This window comes from Xenopus laevis, chromosome 7S, assembly GCF_017654675.1.
Source record: "Xenopus laevis strain J_2021 chromosome 7S, Xenopus_laevis_v10.1, whole genome shotgun sequence".
NCBI classification, from domain to species: Eukaryota; Metazoa; Chordata; class Amphibia; order Anura; family Pipidae; genus Xenopus; species Xenopus laevis.
The window spans coordinates 31,126,444-31,147,216 of record NC_054384.1 but is presented as its reverse complement, the minus strand read 5'-3'; the positions used below and the strand labels follow the sequence as shown (position 1 = coordinate 31,147,216).

Genomic DNA, 20,773 nt, shown 5'->3' with positions numbered 1-20,773 from the left:
ATATTTGCCAGCCATTATCCTGTTTATATACTAGGGCAGGAATGTATGTGCAGTGAGTAAAGCAGCAAGAAGAGCCAAAAGATACATCCTCTGTTGCCGGAAAATTCTGTAATCTGTCAGTCTTTCCAACAAGTATTCTTCCTGTGGTGTTCAAGGCTGTTATCTTTAAATGTTCTAGATGTGTTGTTATTATTAACATTCTATCTTTAGAACACAATAGGGTACCAGCATTTTTTAAACAGCTATTTTTTTAATTTGTATTTAATCCCGGATTATAAAATTACTTTTTTTAAATTGTACTTTTCCAGACAAAAGTCATAATCACAATATGTAACACTAAGGGGGAACATCACTAAAGGGCGATGTGACTAACATTTGCGAAAATTCGCCAGCGTGACGTCATTTCGGGACTTTGCCGATTTAATAACGGGCACAGGCGTAACTTCGCTAGCGAAGGAGATAGACTCTGGCACTACTTCGCACTCTTACGCCAGGTGATGTTCCTCTCTGGCAAATGATCGTTACTTTGCAAATTCACTAAGGTGCGCCTTTTACTCAACGTTACCTGTTACGACAGACTTGCCTTCGCCAGCTCAGACCAGCGAAGTGCAATGGAATGTATAGGGCTTCTTTAATTTTTAGTAGAAAAATTTTCGAAATCCCAAAAAACGCTGGCGCCTTTTACTTTTTCAGGGTGATAAAAAGTCTGTAAAAAACTTTTTGGGTTACTCGGGCTCCCCCATACATTTCCTAACATATGGCACATGAACTATACACTGGGCACATGTGTAGGGCATTATAACAACTTTAGTTTATTTTTTATTAGGGTTTCCTGGGCTTGTGTAATGTAATGTATTTGCTGCAACATATACGTCCATTCAACTTTAATTTCCTGCCATATGCAAATTAGCCAACGCTAGCGAAACTTCGCTCTGCTTGGCGCAGTAACGCTAGTGCAACTTTGCCAGAGTTCGGCCCCCTGGACGCAACTTCGGATTTTAGTGAATTAGCGTTGTCCTGCCGAATCTACGCCTGGCGAAGTGTTGCAATGTGAGCGAAGCCGGCAGGTTGCACAAGTTAGTGAATTTGCCCCTATGCTTAATGCATTGCCTTGTACAGGAAAGATGGAAGATAGGCTTTCTAAGGTTATACTTGGCTCTGCTTCCTTCACTGCTGTCTCTTTTGTCTCCCATGTTCCCTTAGCATTAGTTGCTTGACCTACTCCACAGTCAATCAGATCCTGACCAAACCTGATTAAATAAGCGCTAGATGGGGCATTTCAGGATGCCAAAGATCCAATGAAATTCTGGGGGTGGGCATGCCCTACTTCTTGACTAAAATATGTGAAGAACTTTGAAGCAAAATACTAAACTTGCCTAAATCAATTCTTTTAGAAGTACACATGGTTGGCCCATTAAGGACAATAGTCTCAAGAGAAGTGAAAAGATTAATCAAGCACAACTTGTTTAAAAAAAAAAAAAATACATACAATGCATATTGCCTCTGTTAAAACCTGAAATTCCACCACTAGGAATTTGAACCACTAGGCTTTCTGCATAAAGCCTTATCCAAAGTATTTTAATGCAATAAAAAAACATCTATTTCTGAGTCTGTTACAAGAATAAACCTCCCTTGTGGTTTTGCATTTCCAAACACTATGGCAAAGCAGAATATCCACTTTTTAGAGAAGGAGCTCAGAGGTATCTTCTTGAAATGATTTCAAATTACAGGATTAGGATGAGGATTATATGTCAAGATGGCACAAAGTATTACACCACTACCCACAGTTTACGAGCAGTTAATAGCACAAATATTCTTTACCCATGCATTCAGAACTAGCTAGTACAGGTATGGGACCTATTAGCCAGGATGCCTGGGACCTGGGGGTTTCCGGATAACGGATCTTTCTGTAATTTGGATCTTCATACCTTAAGTATACTATAAAATTATGTAAACATTAAATAAACCCCAAAAGATGGTTTTGCCTCCAATATGGATTAATTATATCTTAGTTTGGATCAAGCACAGGATACTGTTTTTATTATTAAAGAGAAAAAGGGAATAATTTTTAACATTTTGGATTATTTCATTATAGACATGAAGTCTATGGGAGATGGCTATTCCGTAATTCGGAGCTTTTTGGATAACTGGTTTCCAGATAACGGATCCCATACCTGTACAGATAAGTTTTATCTTTTTCCTGTACATTAGCAGTCCTTTTGGGTAATGTCCTTTACTGGCACGTGTATGTTTGCACAAAAGTAGCCTCTTTTAATTCTTATTGAACAAATACACAAAAGTATCCTTTTACCATACTTTTTAAAAGCTGTCAAAAGCCACAATGGAACTGATCAGATCAAGACAGATTTTATCATTAATTATGATATGCTGAAAATCAGCAAGGGGTAGCTAGTGTGAAGGCTACCTCCTACATGTAGATCGGTCTAGGAGTGTGAAATAGATTAGGGTAGTCAGTACTGCAGTCCAAGACTCCAACAAGGAAATCAGATGAGCTAGTACCACAGGCACATTAGTAAGTGTAAGGACTCAAGCGTGTAGGCTCAGTGTAGAAGAGAGTCCCATGAAATTCTTCTTTTATGTTTGTAGCTAATTTGGGCAGATCAGTAGAAGTTCCATTATATTTATATATTTTATTTACGTATGGCAGAGTTATTCTGACAGGGTTTATCTTGACGTGGTACAGTGGTTTACCAATTTTATGATCATAACTTTGTAATTAAAAACCCCTGTTTTGTAAATACGTGCACTTGCATACATATTAAATTAGTTATGAAACAGGAGACCAAGGAATGTGTGTTGATTAATCCCCCTCTTTTTTGTATAGTCCCATGAAGCGCCCTTGCAAGATGGGCTGGAATACTTGTTAGAACACTATCAATGACTATTATCCTCTCTGTGTCACTTGGAGAATTTAATAGTGTACCAACATTGTGTATGATTAAGTCCCCAGCATATACACTATCAATTACCCTTACAAACCACTGGGTCAAAGTTAAATTAGCCCTACCCCAGACCTGTCAGTAAATCCACATATACCCATATAAAATATCATCATATAATTTTATATATATAGCAGTATTACAAAAAAAAAAAAAAACACCAAGGTTAAGCACCAAGCAGCAAGAATGAATTGACATTCACTAGTTGAGAACAGCAATAAACTGCCATCTCAGATAATCTGAGCCCTGTTACAATCTGCTTTGGTTGCAACTTTCTCTGTATGAGAACAAAGAAAAACTGAGAAACTGTAGAGAGAGTTGTAGATCAACAAAAGCAGCAGCACTCCGGTAAGTTGAAAAAAGTGAATCTTTACTTAAAGTGCCACGGCAACGTTTCAGGCTTTTATGGCCCTTTATCAAGCCTTGATAAAGGGCCATAGAAGCCCGAAATGTTGCCTTGGCATTTTAAGTAAAGATTCACTTTTTTCAAATTACCGGAGTGCTGCTGCTTTTGTTGATCCTTTGTTGATCCTTTGTTGATTTGCATCTATTTGGCCTGGCAGAGGGTACAGCGTGCACCTGGGGCTACAAAGAGCTGTTTTCCACTCTTGAAGCACACATGAATTGAATTGTAGAGAGAATTGTACCTTCAACAAATAAACCATGGTTTAAATCCAAGGCAAAGCAAGTGAGCACTGAGTTGACTGAACACAAAGCAAAAGGAAATCTGACTAAGGCTGTTGTGAATGCATTCTGGGAGGAAGGCATCATTCTCTGGGTACTACACAAATAATGAGTCCAGATAAGCCTAAGTTAATGAGTCGTAATACTGAAGATCAGGTCAAACCAGTTCAGTCTTTGTTTCCAGAGTTATAGATATTTTCAGATTCATATTCACAGGGTCAGGCATACATGTACCATCAAACACTCATACATATAAATAACCTTTATAAATTGGGCACAGTTGGGAAACAAAATGCTTATTCAATTTAAGTCAAATTTCAAACAAAACTTTAAAGATAACACTACATTTAAAAAAAATATCAACAAGAATAAGCACTCAAATAATAGTTCCAGCAGCTTACCTAGGTACAGGTAAAAAAAAGTTTTTCCAATAGCGCGCTCATCAGGATTAATGAGAGAGAGCAAGAGTGAATAATATGCTCTGAAAGTCTTGGATGGCTTTTAGTGGTTTGAGATACATGTCAAAGTTATATTTCCCAAGGATGATAATAATATTAATGAAGGATCATAATTTCCAGCAGATGGACTAGTCTTGTAATAGGACACAATAATTCCCCGCAGATTATTTAAAAAACTTGAATAAAATAAGCAGTACATGCATAGCCATGGGCCAAAGAACATGTCACGTTCCAAATGTTTCCTCTTGGTACAACAATAAGGTCACTTCAACAAAGTAACCAATGTAAAACTGGCCCACAGTCCAAACTCTTTATTAAGGGGCAGATTTATCAAGGGTCGAGGTGAAGTTTCGAAGTGAAAAACTTCGAATTTCAAGATATTTTTTGTGTACTTTGACTAGGGAATAGTCATACTTTGATTGGAATTTGAAAAAACTTCGAAATTCGAAGGTCAAATTTTTTTGAAGTACTGTCTCTTTAAAACTTCGACTTCGACCACCTAAAAGCTGCCAAACTGCTGTTTTAGCCTACGGGGGACCTCCTACAACCTGTATGGAGGCAATTGGGGGAGTTTGGGAGATCGAAGGTCGAAGTTAAAAAAACTTCTAATTGAAGTATTCCCACTTCGACCCAAAAAAAACTTCCACCTCCATTCAATTGGTCTTTTTGAATTCGAAGTTCAAAGTTTTTTTTAACTTCGACCTTCGATAAATATGCCCCTAAATGTTTAATGCATCTGTATGTATGCGTGCTCCTTGAACATGCCCTAAGGGTAGGGTAAAGCTACATAAGGGCCTTTGTTGCACATATTCCTTTTCTGCAAAATGTTTAAAGGAACTTTGAAAAATAATGGGTGGTGCATTACTACTAGACTACTTTTAGGGCTCTTACAGACGAGCGTTTTTACCTGTGCTCCCCTGCATTCTGTTTTTCTGCGTTCAGCCGCAGGGGAGCGCAGGAATAGACGCATTACATTTTTTCCAATGGGGCTGTACTCACACAGGCGCGTGTAGGAGCCGAAGGCCAGAAAAATGCAGCATGTTGCGTCTCAACCTGCGTTCGGCGCCTACACGCGCCTGTGTGAGTACAGCCCCATTGGAAAAAATGTAATGCGTCTATTCCTGCGCTCGTCTGTAAGAGCCCTAAGGGTGTGGAATTCTTCATGCTCAGATCCCATCATATTTCCCTATAGGCACCGAAAGCCCATGTACTGCAGTAACAAAGCTGTATGGCAACATAACCATAGCTCTGGTGTCTAATTCCTATCATCCCTAGTTCCAATCTCATCGAGCCAGGATTCCATCAGTTTATTGCAATGGGTAGTGTTGGTTTCTCTGCTGCAGTTGCCGTATGTCGACACTTAGTGGGGTTAATTATTAAAACTTGAATTTTTCTCACATTATTTAAAAAAAATAAGACTTAACTCCCAAACCAGAATCCCCTTTATTCATCAATAATTTTGTCACAAAAATCGGGCCAAAAAATTCATTTGAATCGTGCGACTTTTTCGTTTTGGAAAACGTAACTTTTTCTAGTTGTCGCCTGAAAAACTTGAACAATTGAACAGGGCATAATAAATTTCACAAATTTAGATTTTTCCCCTTTAAAACTAAACTAGAAAAATTTTAGTACTACGTATTAGTACATAAACCCCCTTAAATATCAATTTATAAATTACTTCACGTTTTCCTCTATTTTACATACGTTTGCCCAGATTGTCCTAAAAATAGCCTTTTGTCTTCTGCGAATGTTATTTTTAGTGAAATGAAGAGGTTTAATATATTAATTCCACGCAAATCCTGCCCTGGGTCAATTAGATTGCACCTGTTATGGTCATCAGTAAATCACTTTGCATTAGGTTGTGCATCTGTCCCATAGCATAACATTAATTCTGCACTGCTTAAATCCTGTCATGAACAAAGTATAGTACTGTGCTTATATACTTTGAGTACTCGAAGCTTGAGATTCTTTAACAGATTGCCTTAATTTTACACCATTTGTTTGGGGTTGTACTGTAAATCCTCAAATCAAACTTTCTTAAAGGGGTTATTTACCTTTAAGTTAGAGGCAGATTTATCAAAGTGCGAGATTAGAACTCATCACAGAAAAACTCACTCACTTATTATTCATTTCTATGGGATTTTTACAATCGTGTTTATCAATGGAGTTTACCATTTGATAAATATGCTTTTAAAAATCCCATAGGAAGTGAATAAGTTTTTCTGTGGTGAGTTCTAATCTCACACTTTGATAAATCTGCCCCTTAATGTTTAGTATGTTATAAAATGGCCAGTTCTAAGCAACTTCTCAATCAATCTTTATTTTTGTATAGTTTTTTATTTGTCTTTTTATTCTGACATTTTTCAGCTAAAATCAAATGCTCTGGAAGGCTGTATTGCTGTAATTGCTTATCTTTCTTTTCAGGCTCTTTTCTATTTATATTCCAGTCTCTTATTCAAATCAATGATTGGTTGCTAGGGTAATTTGGACCCAAGCAACCAGATTGCTGACATTGCAAACAGGAGAGCTGTTAAATAAAAAGCCAAATAACTAAAAAAAACACAAATAATAAAGAATGAAAAACATTTATAACTTCAGAAACTCAGGGAGTTCATTTTTGTAATAAAGATTCCGTACAAACACTCTCAGTGGTGAAAAATCGAATCTTCATATTACAGGCCAAGGGCATGGTGGGCTGATAATTGAATCAGGACTCTTCTCTGCCTGCACCTGGAACCACTGTGCCGATGCAGTGGTCCAGGAAAAGAAGAGTTTTAATTTGAGCGTAGGGGCTGATTCAGCCTGCGAAAATCTGCAGGCTGAGAAACAGCTCAGTGTGCTCCTTGGTCATACGTTCCAACAAATTCCATGAACTAATATTATTCCATGTTTATATGCTGCTGACATGGGCACATTTACTAAGGGTCGAATTTCGAAGTACTAAAACTTCGAAAAATCGACGATCAAATAAAAAATATTCGACAGTCAAAGTTGTTTTTTTAATTAAATTTAGCAGTTTTCAATCGATCATAGAAATCGTTCAAATCGAACGATTCGAACGATTTTCAAAAAAAAACAAAAAACTTTGACTTCTAAAAACTTAGCCATTATGTTGGCTATAGGTTCTAGGAGGTCCCCATAGTCTAACATAGCAATTCGGCAGGTTTAAGGTGGCAAAGTCTCAAAGTTTTTTTAAAGAGACAGTACTTAGATTTTCGAATGGTCGGATATTCAAAGTTTTTTTCAATTCGAATCAAAGTCGAATTTGAAATACTTCTAATTTCGAAGTAATTTTTGGGTACTTCGACCATCGAATAGATGGTCGAAGTACCCAAAAATTACTTCGAAATTAGAAGTTTTTGAATTCGAAAATTCACTTTGAATTCACTTCGACCCTTAGTAAATGTGCCCAGTTATGTACAGCGTTTATTCATCATTGATTTTACACCACACAAACAGGTGTTTGTTTTGAATGTTTGTTACAAAAAGGGACTCATATTTTATCAGTTTCATTAAGAGCCAGTAACCCTGCTTGTATGATTTTGGAGTGTGCTTAGAAGTTAAAGTACCAGGAGAAAACCCTTTAGATGGGCAAGGTCTTGTATGGGTTATATTAATCTGGCACTTTATATCTGAATACAGATACAATGAACATACAAATATGTTGGCTCTTTATAAATATGTTTTAAAAATGATTATACATATAGAGAGAACATTCAGACTAAAAGAAGTACCCAAGATAGAATCTTATACAGGATCCTAGTTCAGCAACACATACATGCATTGCCTAGAGTATGTAGGCCTGTCATTTGCTGCTCACTAAATCATCAAATTGGTTTCTAACTTTGCCAGCCTGATACAGACAGATGAGAGAGCTGGATACTTTGCTACATCACATCATTTTGTTCTCTATATAGCAGGTGTAATGCCCACCAGTACTGTCTGTGTTTTTGCAATGATTAAACACTGAAACATACCCATCTAACCCAGCTTAAAGCAGTCCTTTATGTAGCCATAATTAACTAAAGTCTGATTTTGCAAAACAGTGTAAAGAGCTAAACATTATTCTTTACACATTAAATAATCATAGTGGTAAATTTGCAGTTTGTGTCCGGTCCTGTGGCATCAGTGTGGGCTTTTGGCATGACAAAAGCAGGACATACATAGATCTTACAGCACAACACCGTCAGACACTGACAAAGGAACAGCCTATTTTTAAACCAAACACTGCAATTTCATTCTATTCATAGAAAGCCAAGGCTGTCTGATTAGAAAGTTCAGAAATAACAAAAACCCTCTGTTTTCAAAACCATCATGTTTAGCCTGTGTTGCTCTTCATTAGTGCCACTACTCTCCAAGTGCAGAAAAAAAACTTTAGAACAGACTAAGAACCCTAGTCATTCCAGCTTTAATTGGCACCTGTTCCCTTTTTTAATCCATCCACTAACTGCAACAGTAGCAAATCACTGCAATAAGTGCCTGTATTCTTTAATTGAACTTCCAGATCTATTCAATAAACTTCTCAACTAAAAGAATTAAGGGGGAGTGTAATTAAAATGATTGTTTAAAACATACCTCCCAACTGTCCAGTTTTTTGCAGGAAAGTCCCGACAGCTCAGGATTGTTACTGAAATGTCCTGACTTTTTCTTTGATCTCCTGCAATGAACAGCCAGAAAAAGATAACGTTTCTAAAACTAAGGTCTGAACTCCACGGTGTGTTGATGTCCGTTTCGCCACCATGCGATGACACGCATGCGACGTGTCAGATGTGCAGAAGATAATGGAACTGAACGTGAAATCACAGGTACAACTACATGTATCCGACTGACGGATGAAGACGCAGCATGCGACGTTCACATCCAACAGTCGGATACATGTAGTTTGTACCTGCAATTTCACGTTCAGTTCCATTATCTTCTGCACAACCGACACCTCCCACGTGTGTCGCATGCCGACGAATCGGACATCAATGCACCGTGGAGTTCAGCCGTTAACTGGCTTTTGGCAAAGAGCCCAGAATACGTGGCAGGTGCTCTTAGATGCATTTGTAACAATTTAAGATAAGCAAAGATACAATTGTAACTATTTAAGATAAGCAGGTCTCTTGGGCAAACTGTGACTTGCAGCTTAAAGGGCAATTTACCTTCATTAGCAAAACTGTAATAATAAATACCATAGAAAAGTGTTCAAACTTTCATAACCTGCCAAATTTTGTATAATGAACATGGTAATTTTGGGGGGGCAACAAAATGGGTGTGGTCAAAATAGTCCTCATGGCAAATCTTTTTGTCCCTCTTTCTATTTCCAAAATGTTGGGAGGTATGTTTAAAATGGCATTTTTGCGAATGTTTAGCTCTGTTTGTAATGCAAAATCAGTGGTGAACATTACATTGCTCTTTAATAGTAAGCAAAGATTAGTATTAACACCTGCTCTGGAGTTTTGTTAAATATTTTGTCACTAAAAACGTTTTGCAATTGCAAAATGTTTACATAAAATTTACATTCCCCCCTTTAATGTGTTTCTATTCCTTTGTATTTAATTATTTGTGTAGAACCTTCACTGAAAATTATTTAGGCTAGTGGAAGCTAGCTACTAAAATGAATGGAATATACACTGTAGCTAACACAAACTATAGTACTGAATCGCAGCTGTATAAAGTCTTTGCTGTTACCGCTCCCTATAAGATGCCATCCGACTTGAAGATTTTTAAGCTAATTGACAAATAGTAATATTCTTTCCTCTGTTATAGCTACAGTAGAACTACCATTTTACGTTTTTCAGGGGACCAGAAAAAAATGGTGTAAAATTCAGGAAAATGTAAAATCAGGGAAATTTATTATGCATAATATATAGGTGGGACCACAAAACAACAATGTAAAATGAGGGAAAACAAAGTCAGGGGATGTAAAATTGAGATTTCACTGTATGTATTTGTGCCTGTTATGTAGCTGACCCTCACTGACTCAGCATTATTAATATCATTATTAATATCAGCCACACAAAGTAAAAGTGCTGGCTCATAAGGAGTATAGATTAATACTAGTCAACCAGAGAACAGGCTGGTAAAGTAAAAATAAAGTCAGAAGTTTGACATGAACAAACACTGTGCCTTTATTTTATACATTGTCTAATGAAAACATTAAGATGAGAATGTACAGGTATGGGACCTGTTATCCCAAATGCTTGGGACATGGGGGTTTTCTGGAATAAGGGGTCTTTCCGTAATTTGGACCTCCATACCTTAAATCTGTTAGAAATTATTTAAACATGAATTAAAATCAATAGGCTTGTTTTGCCAGCAATATGGATGAATTATATCTTAGTTGGAATAAAGTCTAAAGTACTGTTTTATTATAACAGAGAGAAAAGTTAATTCTTTTATTTAAAATGGAGTCTATTAGGAACCCATAATTCATAGCTCTCCAAATAATGGAGCCCACACCGTTATATGAATATTTACCTTTTGCTCTATTTTATCTAGTTACTACAAAATTGATTCTTGCTCAGCTTCTGTTTTTGGCCTTCTCGATTTCTTCTCAACCTTACTTATACCCTCCCACAGCTCTCTTGTAGTAAGAGGGTGTTACTGAGTGAGCACTAAAATTTGCTGGGTGTGCTCAGACACGTCAGCATGTAAGTACCTTTTTTTTTTAAGTCTAAAGGGATGACCTCTCTCCACTATCTGACCCCAACTTTCCTCACAGTTTAATTGCTCAATTTTACTAGTTTAGTTTCACATCTTTGCACACTTAAGGACTGAGGTTTCAAGAATATATAATACTCAACCTGTGCTGAGTTTGTCAAGTGACAACCACTTGGGAACATGGAAGTGACATTGCTCTGGAGACAGTAACTGGTCTGGCTACTTCCCGGCAGAAAACACGAGTCTTCCTCCTATTGCCAAGGTAGAGTCTCCCTAATGAGAGGAATGCATTTAAGTAGTGGGCCAAGGACAAAACTGCTTTTCAGGGGCCATATATTTCAAAATAGAACAGTTATATAGATATTTTTGAACTACTTCTACTACCAGAAACCGCTTTGATAGCAGTTGTACCCCTATATATAGTTCTGCTTTATGGCCCCACTCTTGTAAGCATGACCCTATGATAATATTTATTTATTCTGCTGCTTCGCTGCTGCAGTAGAATTAAATTTCCCTCTATTGCCCACAATCGAACTGATATCTCGCTAAAGCCTGAAACATAAAGATGAGCAGCAAATTAAGGGCAAGGTGTAGAGTTACAGAACAAAGGGAGCTGGCATAGGAAAACAGTCACGTAGGGGGATAGGGGGATCTACAAAAGGTCTGAAAGGCATGTGGATAGCTTTCAGCCTGTGGGAAAAGTTTCAGCATAAACACAAGCAAAGTGGCAATGACCATTTTCCTTTATGTGCTACTGATCCCAGTGTGTCCCCAGCCAACAAATGTTTTCAGACCATACAAAGCTTTCTCATTAGCATTGCAGTCACATGGGAAGCATGCACTCCATTTAACCCCCTCACTTCTGCAAGACATTCCATAGTAATACTTCCCTTACCCAAATAAGAGTCTTTAAAACCCCCAAGGTCTAAGTATACTCCAGTTTGTCCCTTTTCTGTGCAGTAACATGTTAAACACTGCCATCAGGGTTCTGCACATTAGCAAGACACAGACAATTCCTAAAGAGTTTTTTGGCTTGACTTTTTACTGCTTGAGCTTGCAACAGACTCTTCAAGTTTCCTTTTCCTGTGATTGCACTGCTGCTTTGTAAAAGCGGTGCAGCTAAACTATACCCCTGAAGTCTCAATGTCCCTATTTCTCAGCATTTCAAAAACCTATAATGTTCCTATGATCTTTCCTAAACCTTCAGATCTTGGGCTAAACAGAAGATGTTTAAGGAGGAGTGACAGTGAGTGCCTGTAACCGGTTGTATGCCTTAAAGTGTGCTTCCTTTAGCAATGTCCAGATGGGAAGCATTACAGTACGCACATGTGCACAGCAGCCCACTATATATATATATATATATATATATATATATATATATATATATATATATATATATATATATATATATATACCTTCAGGGGAAAAAACGCACTCACAGGACTTATAAGGTGCAAAACAAAAAAGTAGGTTACCATACCTCCCAACTGTCCCTTTTTCGGAGGGACAGTCCCTCTTTGGACAGCTCAACCCGCAGTCCCTCATTTGTACTGGAAATCCCTCTTTTCTCTGCACTGAACAGCCAGAAAAAGAAACAAAGTTTCTCACTTAATTGGCTTTTAGCAGAGAGCCCAGAACAGCCACAGGTGCAAATAAGATACTTTGTAACAATTTTGAGACACAAAAACACAGTTTAGATAAGGAGAAATATTTTCAAACTTTCATAACCTGCCAAATTTTGTAAAACAAACATGGTAATTAGGGGGTGTGGTCACAGAAAGGGGTGTGGTCAAAAAACATGCGGGGGAAAAAAATGTTGTCCCTCTTTTTACTTCCAAAATGTTGGGAGGTATGGGTTACTACAACGTTTTGGCTCGGATACTAGAGCCTTCCTCAGGTGGCTCTAGTATCAGAGCCGAAACGTTGTAATAAACTACTTTTTTGTTTTGCACCTTATAAGTCCTTTTGAGTGCGTTTTTTTCTGCAGTTTGATTTACATAACACCATTAACCTGCACCCAGGCAGTTGTTTTTGTTATATATATATATTTGCTGCTGCTGCAGTCCTTACAATAAATCTAATTAGCCACTTCTTTCAGTTCTGCCTAGTACTCTTTAATATAATAATTACAATAACATTAGAAGAATTACAGTGTATGTTTATGTGTACAGATCAGAGGATGGGTGCATTGCAGCCCCTGAGGAGGTGTGAAATTCTAACGATAAACATCCTGGGAAGGTTTCTGCTGCACGCTGGTCATTTTTAACCCATAAAGATATATATTGTAAAGGTATATATTGTACATAATGTACAGTGATGTGATCTAGGAGCCCCATTCACTGAAACGCTATATTGGCTGTGTCAAATCTTACAAATGAAAGCTGCAAATGTTGGAATGAGGCTTATCCTTCAGCAAATGTCAAATTGTTAGAATCCCAGGAGTAAATATAACATAGCATATAATCTTTCCCCTAAATGTCTATATAGCATAGAAATTAGTTTGTAAGTTGTTGGGACAGGTACAACCTTCGGTTTGTGTTGTGGTTCAGAATTACTGAACTAGGGCACTCTCTCTCTCAGTGCCCTAGTTCTGCTGCTGCAACACATACAAATACAATAGATTCAGGGACACTCCTATTTAGCCCCTCAGTTGCTTCCTCAGTTTAGCACATTTCTGACTGATTCCACCCCTAGAAGGAAAGGCTCTGCAAAAGTTAATCTGCAGAAAAATCAGTGTATCTCTGCAGCATTGTGCCCAGCACATTGTTTCCGCTTCACGTGTGCTACAATCAGTTTCTCTATTTCTCACTTTAACACGCAATTAACTAATTAACCCAGCTCAAATTACCACTGCAAAACGTCTCACTCCTGTGCATTAATGCGAAGCTTTAGTAAAGTGGAGAAAGCATTAGGCAACGCTTGTAATTGTATCAGAAGCAGGGGAGCAAAAGTGCTGCCTGTGGCCCAACTACAACTCCCATAATTCAAGGCAAACAGGACACGCTGGAAACTGCAATCTAAGTTTTTAAGATGCAAAGAGACTGTTTAATGTAACTATGCAAAGTGTGCTAGGAGTCAGTGCAAAGAAAAAAAAAGTTTTAGAAATGCAAATGATCCCATATATAAAAGTGTTTATGGGTGTCAGGGCCAAATAAAGTAAAATAGGAACACCTGTAACAGCTCCAGCCCTGATCCACAAAATATTGGAATGAAAACAAAGGCAGATTTAGACTAGCAGAATGCAAAGTTGTGTTAATGACAGCACGGCTCATCAGTATGTCCATCCATATTGTTGCCAGTGCAATATTGGTGGTGGGGGCAGCTATGCCAGTCGTCATTAATACCTTATTTCCAGATGTCCAGCTGTTCATTCACTTTCCTCGGTGCTCCACAAACAGGGCTTAAATGAAATGTTAAACCAGGAAATGCTCATTTCAAAAGGTTTCGAGCTCGTTGTGCATCTCCGCAAAATCCATAGAGGAACCCGCAGCCCCAAGTATCACACAAGTTTCTGTGAAAGGAACAGTGGAGGGGGCTGGGCTGGAAGGTAACAAATCCCTTTCAGAGTGGTGTTTTCCCTGCTGAAGGCTGAGCACGTTGCATTAGAAAGAGGCTGTGCAGGAGCAACATATTTCCCTTCATAATAGCCTTGACTGTCTGTGGGCTGGAGGATATGGGGGAGGGATTACAGAAAGAAAGCCAGAACCATCGGCACAACTCTCTGCCAATCAAAGACGGCAGGCTCCTGGCAACAGAAGCAGCATGTAGGAGCACACAGCTCACATGAGGCCAAAATACTGGCAGGACCATCCGGCGACTGCTAGCAACATGGCAGCAACATTTAGTAGGAGACAATGCTACACAGTAGCAGCTGCACTGCCCTCAGGGAAGGCTGCAAGGCACACACATTCTTTTTAGTCACTTCATTCACACAGGAAAACAGATGCCATGTTCATTTATAATAACATTACTGACTATTGACTAATACACCACTAATTAATCCTTGCAATCCATGTCAAGGAATGAACAAATGTCAGAAGGGAGCTCAAGAGAGACTTGTGGGACATTTACTTTTTTACTGAACCACACAGGCACAGTTTTGTGGGTCAATTTTCTCACGCAAATCGCAATATTTTTTTCCCAGAAATTGTGGCCAAAATTGCTGCAACCGAGTCCCATGTGTTAACATGAATGCGATTTGTGAGTGCGTTTTTTTGGGTCCAGGTTGTGGTTAATATTTTCAGAATCAGAAATTGTGGGGGGTTTTTTGGGTGTAAGCTGCGGTTCATATTTTCAGAATTGGTAATTGTGTTTTTTAGGTTGCACTTTTCTGAATCATTATCTGGTGAAAATGGCATTATAGTGTGTGATTCTTTTGGCGTCTGCTGCGCCTGTTGAAACATCTCACTTTGGCAACCTTGGAATAGCCAGGGTGTCATTTATTTATTTTTTCTCTTTATTTATTGTGTTTTTCCAACAAATACATACAGTGCATCTTCATATACTTATCTGAGAAATAAGATCTAGCATTCCGAGTGTCATTTATCAAATGCAAAGTGCAAAGAACTGGCACAATCTACCATATTTTTGCACTTTGTGCCCAGTTCTGCACCCAGAAAAAATGGCAGGCAGTAAGACAGGACTCAAATAGGCAGAAAAATCCCAGGATCTGTAGTTGACTCCCTTTGCCAGTTTGGAAAGATCCGTTCTCCTTCGGATAAGTATTAGTAAAAATTGTGTAGATAAACCAGCGCTGATAGCTCGGGAAAAATAGAGAAAATAGTAGTATATAGTACAGGTATAGTATTCTTTTAATACATATGGCACCCTTTGTGTTATTTTGGTTAATTTAGGTAAGGTGTCTATTGTCCTGCACCTGTGGGGTCAGTATACCCTTTAACCGTTTAACCAACTTTTATATATTACACCGTCTGTGTTTACAAATTTTATAAGTAGAAGTAAGACAGGACTACCTTGCACTGATCTGCACTGACTCATGCCCCTAGTACCCAAAATTCCAATCCAGTTCTAGGGGCATAGCACAGTCAGACCCTTAAAGCAGGTCAGGACTGGCAAAATGGGTTCTGGCAAATGGCAGAGGGGCTGCTATAAGGTGACATAGAAAGTCAGTATTTAGTGGGCTGGTGGGGGCTATTTGGGCCTCTGTGTGGGATGATTGGGCCTCTGTGTACCTGAAATACCAGGGCCTATTTTAATTTTCAGTCTGGACCTGCCTTGATGCAAGTGATTTTATAATACAAACTTAAGGTGGTCATACACGGGCCGATAAAAGCTGCCGCATGTTTTTGGCTTGTGTATGGGGCCCTCAGACGGGCTTCCCCGATTGATATCTGGCCAATGTCGATCAGGCGGGGCTAAAAATCCTGTTGGACCGAGGACCGCATCTGTATGGCCCATGATTGGATAAGTCCGATATCATCCACCTCAAGGTGGGTATATTGGGGAGAGATCCACTTGTTTGGAAACATCTTTTTGTCTGTATTGCATTGTATGCTGGGTTGAAATCTCACACAGGGTATCCTGGTGTAGTACTACAACTCTCATTAACCTAGGGTTGCTCTAGTATTGCTTTTAAACTAGACATCTATAAAACACATAATGCATGGCTGTTGGCAGTTAGCTCAGAAGTACACTTTTACAATTAAACTGGTTTCTGTGAAGTCATGTGATAATCAAATAAAATAATTACTTATTAGAATTGCAGTATATGATGTGTATGTTATTGGTGTCCAGTTTCAAAATAAGATATGATAACACTGCTGACAAGAAAGCTGGAGGAAGCATATTCCACATAAGTTTTAGTGCCCTTTTAATGAACCCTTTATATGCCATAGACTGCATTGTGCCAGTATCAAGCTGACAGAGTAGAATCTACTGTTCCGTGTTCTTGAAACCACGTATTTAGTGGCTACATGCATTATGGAAAGATTTACGTGGATCCAAGCACAGAAAGGGTTATACAAAAAAATATAAATTGTATGCCATCATCCTAGTAAATAAAAATAGCACTGATCTGGGATAATGTAGAATTATATGGCCGATCATTTAGCAGACACAAAATGTTTCTTTAACTTTATTTCAGTGACAGCGTTTTAGGAGAAAAGTACATTGTTTGCGAAATTAAATTGATGTAGTTAAAAACAATATCACAACAATGCATGGCCATACCTCCCAACTGTCCTGTTTTTTTGCGGGACAGTCCCGATTTTGACGGCTCAACCCGCAGTCCCAGTTAGTTACTTCAATGTCCCCACTTTCTTTTTGATCTCCTACACTGAACAGCCAGAATAGATACAAAGTTTCTAAAATGTAATTGGCTTTTGGCAGAGTGAGAGCCCAGAATACATGGCTAACACAGGCTAAGAAAACATCTACAATTCCAGCATCAATCTCTTGATACCAAAAACTTAAGGGAGATGCACCTCAAGTAGGTTGCCCTCTAATAGGAAGGAAGTGAGTAACGAAGAAACCCAATGAAAATGTTCTTTGTGTTACTTGCTGTGTGAAAACAATGTAAAGGAGGAAATACATGTTGTAATATGAGGGATGCACCACCTCCCACACCTTTCCTCCTGGGCTACATCTTTCAGATACACCCGCAGTGCAGTACATGGTGTGCACGTGATTACATGATTTTAAGGAAGTATTACAGAAACATGCAAATTTAAGCAGTTGGGTAATTTTGCTTTGCTCCCACCTAATGGCAAATTGAAATATAACAAAATAACATAATCTGCTCATGCCAGCTATTGTGAAGTTTCATTTGCTTAACAATTTCTACAACAATTCATACAGCAACCATGTTAGTTATGTCACAAGGTGATGAAATGACAAGCATCTGACACAATTTATGCTTTACCAATGTGGGATCTACTTTTGCAGTTATCACCTCATGAAACTGTAACTTCATTGCAAAATGTGAAGGAAAAAAAAGGTTATTAAATGAAAATGTGGACAGTGCTGGGCTGCTGTGATCTATTTGTCTTTCGCAAACTACATGCTGTGCACCAATGTCATTATCAGTTATTTTTTCCTGTTCCCTGAAAAACACTCACTAGTAGGGGTGCACCGAATCCAGGATTTGGTTCGGGATTCGGCCTTTTTCAGCAGGATTCGGATTCAGCCAAATCCTTCTGCCAAGCCGAACCAAATCCGAACCCTAATTTGGATATGTAAATTAGGGGTGGGGAGGGAAATTGTGAGACTTTTTGTCACAAAACAGGAAGTAAACAATGTTTTCCCCTTCCCATCCCTAATTTGCATATGTAATATGCAAATTAGGGGTGCAAATGCAAATTAAGATTCGGTTCGGTATTCGGACGAATCTTTCGCAAAGGATTCGGGGGTTCAGCTGAATCCAAAATAGTGGATTCGGTGCATCCCTACTCAATAGTCACCAACATGAATGTATGTATCATCATAAAATATATGAATTATTTGTCAAAATGAACTCTGTGGAAAATGGCATGTATTGTTGAGCTTTCTGTATAGTGAGTTACTTGATAATAGATCCCATTGGGAATTCCCACTAATTTAGCACATCACTTGCTTGTCTAAAGCTAGTAGCCTAAGTGTCTCTCTCTGAGCTAGGTCTGTCTGTCTATTGTAGACGGGTCTGAACATAATGATAACATTATTATTAAAAACAAAGTTTAAAGAAACCAAGAATTAACATTTAGGGACCTATTTATTAAGCCTTGAATAATTCTGGTCGAGTTTAGAGGGGGAAAAAAAAGCTTGTTTTTTCAAGATGTATTATGCTCCAAAGCTGAATCCAAAAATATTCCCGCTAAAACCTGTTAAAGTCATGCAAAAGTCAATGGCAGATGGTCCCTTTTAAAATTGGAAGATGTTCTTTGCTTTCGTGATTTTCGAGGGTTTTGGGCTGTTTGATGCTGGTTTTCGGGTGACAATTCAATAAAGTCACATCATTTTGTTGCAACTTTTCATGCATGCACAATTTTTCTTCTGATTTTTTTCATAAATTAAGCCAAATCGTGGTTGGATGTTAGGTCAAATTTTTATTTTTAAAACAACGAGAAAAATTTGAGTTTTAATAAATACCTCCCTAAATGACAATTGAAAAAAAAAAAAAACAATCTCTACTTCTTTCAGTAGTGCTTTTTGCCTCCATACATTCAGTTTTCTTCAGTGGACTGTGCTGGAGTGAAATAACTGACACAGGAAATGTCTGTCTGATAATCTATGTCAAACCTTTGTTTTTAAACAACCTCCATAAATTCATGGCAGCCCAACTATACCAGAGTCAAATACCTAATGGAGCTAAAATATGAATACAAGTTGCACAAGAACACCTCATTGATCCCTGCAAAAATAGTTGTAAAACTTGGCTAATGTTGTATTAGGGGTCATTTATTGTGCTCTTCACCTTGTCTGGATTAAAAATGAATGATACAATTGATAGGGTTCAAAATGTGGCCCAGGGCCTTTAAGCATCTGACTCCAGGAATGGTGTTCATTTTGGAAAAAGAGCTCCAGGTACCCAGTTTTTATTTGCATTATCATGCACGCACATAAATTGTGCTTGCATAGCACTCCTATACAGTGAAACCTTGATTTTAAGATTTTAATGTTTTCCCTGATTTTATATGAAAATTTTGTCCTGATGTACTCAAAAACGTTTTTTTCCCTATATGAATGTTATTATTAATGAAATAAAGAGGTTTAAAATACTAACCAGATATATATTTTGCCATGGTTCTGCCTGTAAATGGTCAATTCCAATTAGTTTGTCGCTGTACCAATCACTTATTACTGACAGACTTATTATGTGACTGACAGAGAGACCTTGCACATGCCCCCAATAGTGTAACATTAACACTGCAATGCTTAACCCTTGTTATTAACACAGTAAATATTGTATCTCAAAGTAAAACAGACTCCTGTGCTTATATCCTATATCCAGTACTTGAAGGAAAAGTTATTTTTCCCTGATTTTACATAATTTTCTTCCTGTCCCCTGAAAAATGTAAAATGGGGGTTCTACTGTATCTATAACCTTTCACGGGTTCATGTATCCCATGTTACGGTGGTGTCAGCAGCAGGCTTGTTAAGCAATACAAACAACAAGTGCTGCACCTGTTCATTGTTTCTCTGTATCCATTTCATGCTAGACATAGAGTCATTTTAGCATCTGCAACACCAATAAAATATAATTTAAGTTAGTAAAGCAAGGAAAATTGTCCTCTTCCAAGAATAATCATTTCAGTTATTAACAAGAAAAGGCAACACTGCAAATTTGGCAGGCAGGGTCTTTTGGCTGAAAGTGGGTTAAATGAGATTGTGACAGACATGTACCATCTGCGGAAGACATCAAACCACATTACAACCTTATTCTATTATGCTCATAGGACTACACATCTTAAATCAGTCCAAGAAGGTTTATTTGGCTATTAATCCACTAATTTTGACTCACTTCCTCCCTGGAGGCTATCTGCTTTTGAACTGTGTGGCCACACTCCTTCCTCTTTATCAGGGAAATCAGATTCACAGGAAGTAAAAACAAGTTGTTTCAGAGAGGTGTGTTGGGAATAATACCAAGTGGAGAAGACACAAAATAAGAGCAATCGTTTCCTCTTGTGATGGCACAACACTTTGTCCTCTTTCTACAATTCACAAAATTCCCACAATGGATTGTAAAACAAAATATCGTTTCTAAAAGTGGCTTTATTTGGGCTTAGTTTCACCTCACCCATAGTGATGAGTGAATTAGTCCTGTTTAGCTTCACCAAAAAAGTCAACAGAAGTAAAAAAAACAATTTCCAAGCAACAGCTGATTTTTTGTCCAAATGCATTAAAGTCAATGGGAATTTTATTTTGTCGTGGCAACTTTTTTATCGCAGTGAATTTTCCATGTAAAACTTTTGCCGCTGTTTCGTGCAAAAAAATTGCAGATGGTAAAATGTGTAATTTGCCGTGAATCCATGGCTGGTGCAAAAATTCACCCTGCACTACTCACCAACTTTCAGTTTTCAAATTTTTGGG

The 20,773-nt window shown here is 38.1% G+C and overlaps 1 protein-coding gene across 2 annotated transcripts in view; it reads right to left on the bottom strand.

The window, feature by feature from the left end:
- pald1.S (phosphatase domain containing paladin 1 S homeolog) overlaps positions 1 to 20,773 on the bottom strand; it is a 125,511-nt gene that overhangs the window by 91,060 nt on the left and 13,678 nt on the right. The window contains exon 1 of one of the 2 annotated variants that reach the window (XM_018227575.2): positions 14,092 to 15,883. The exons of the other annotated variant lie outside the window; for it this stretch is intronic. The gene's annotated coding sequence lies outside the window, so the exon portion shown is untranslated. Of the gene's footprint in view, positions 1 to 14,091; positions 15,884 to 20,773 lie in introns of those variants that run through there. 2 annotated transcript variants of the gene reach the window in all.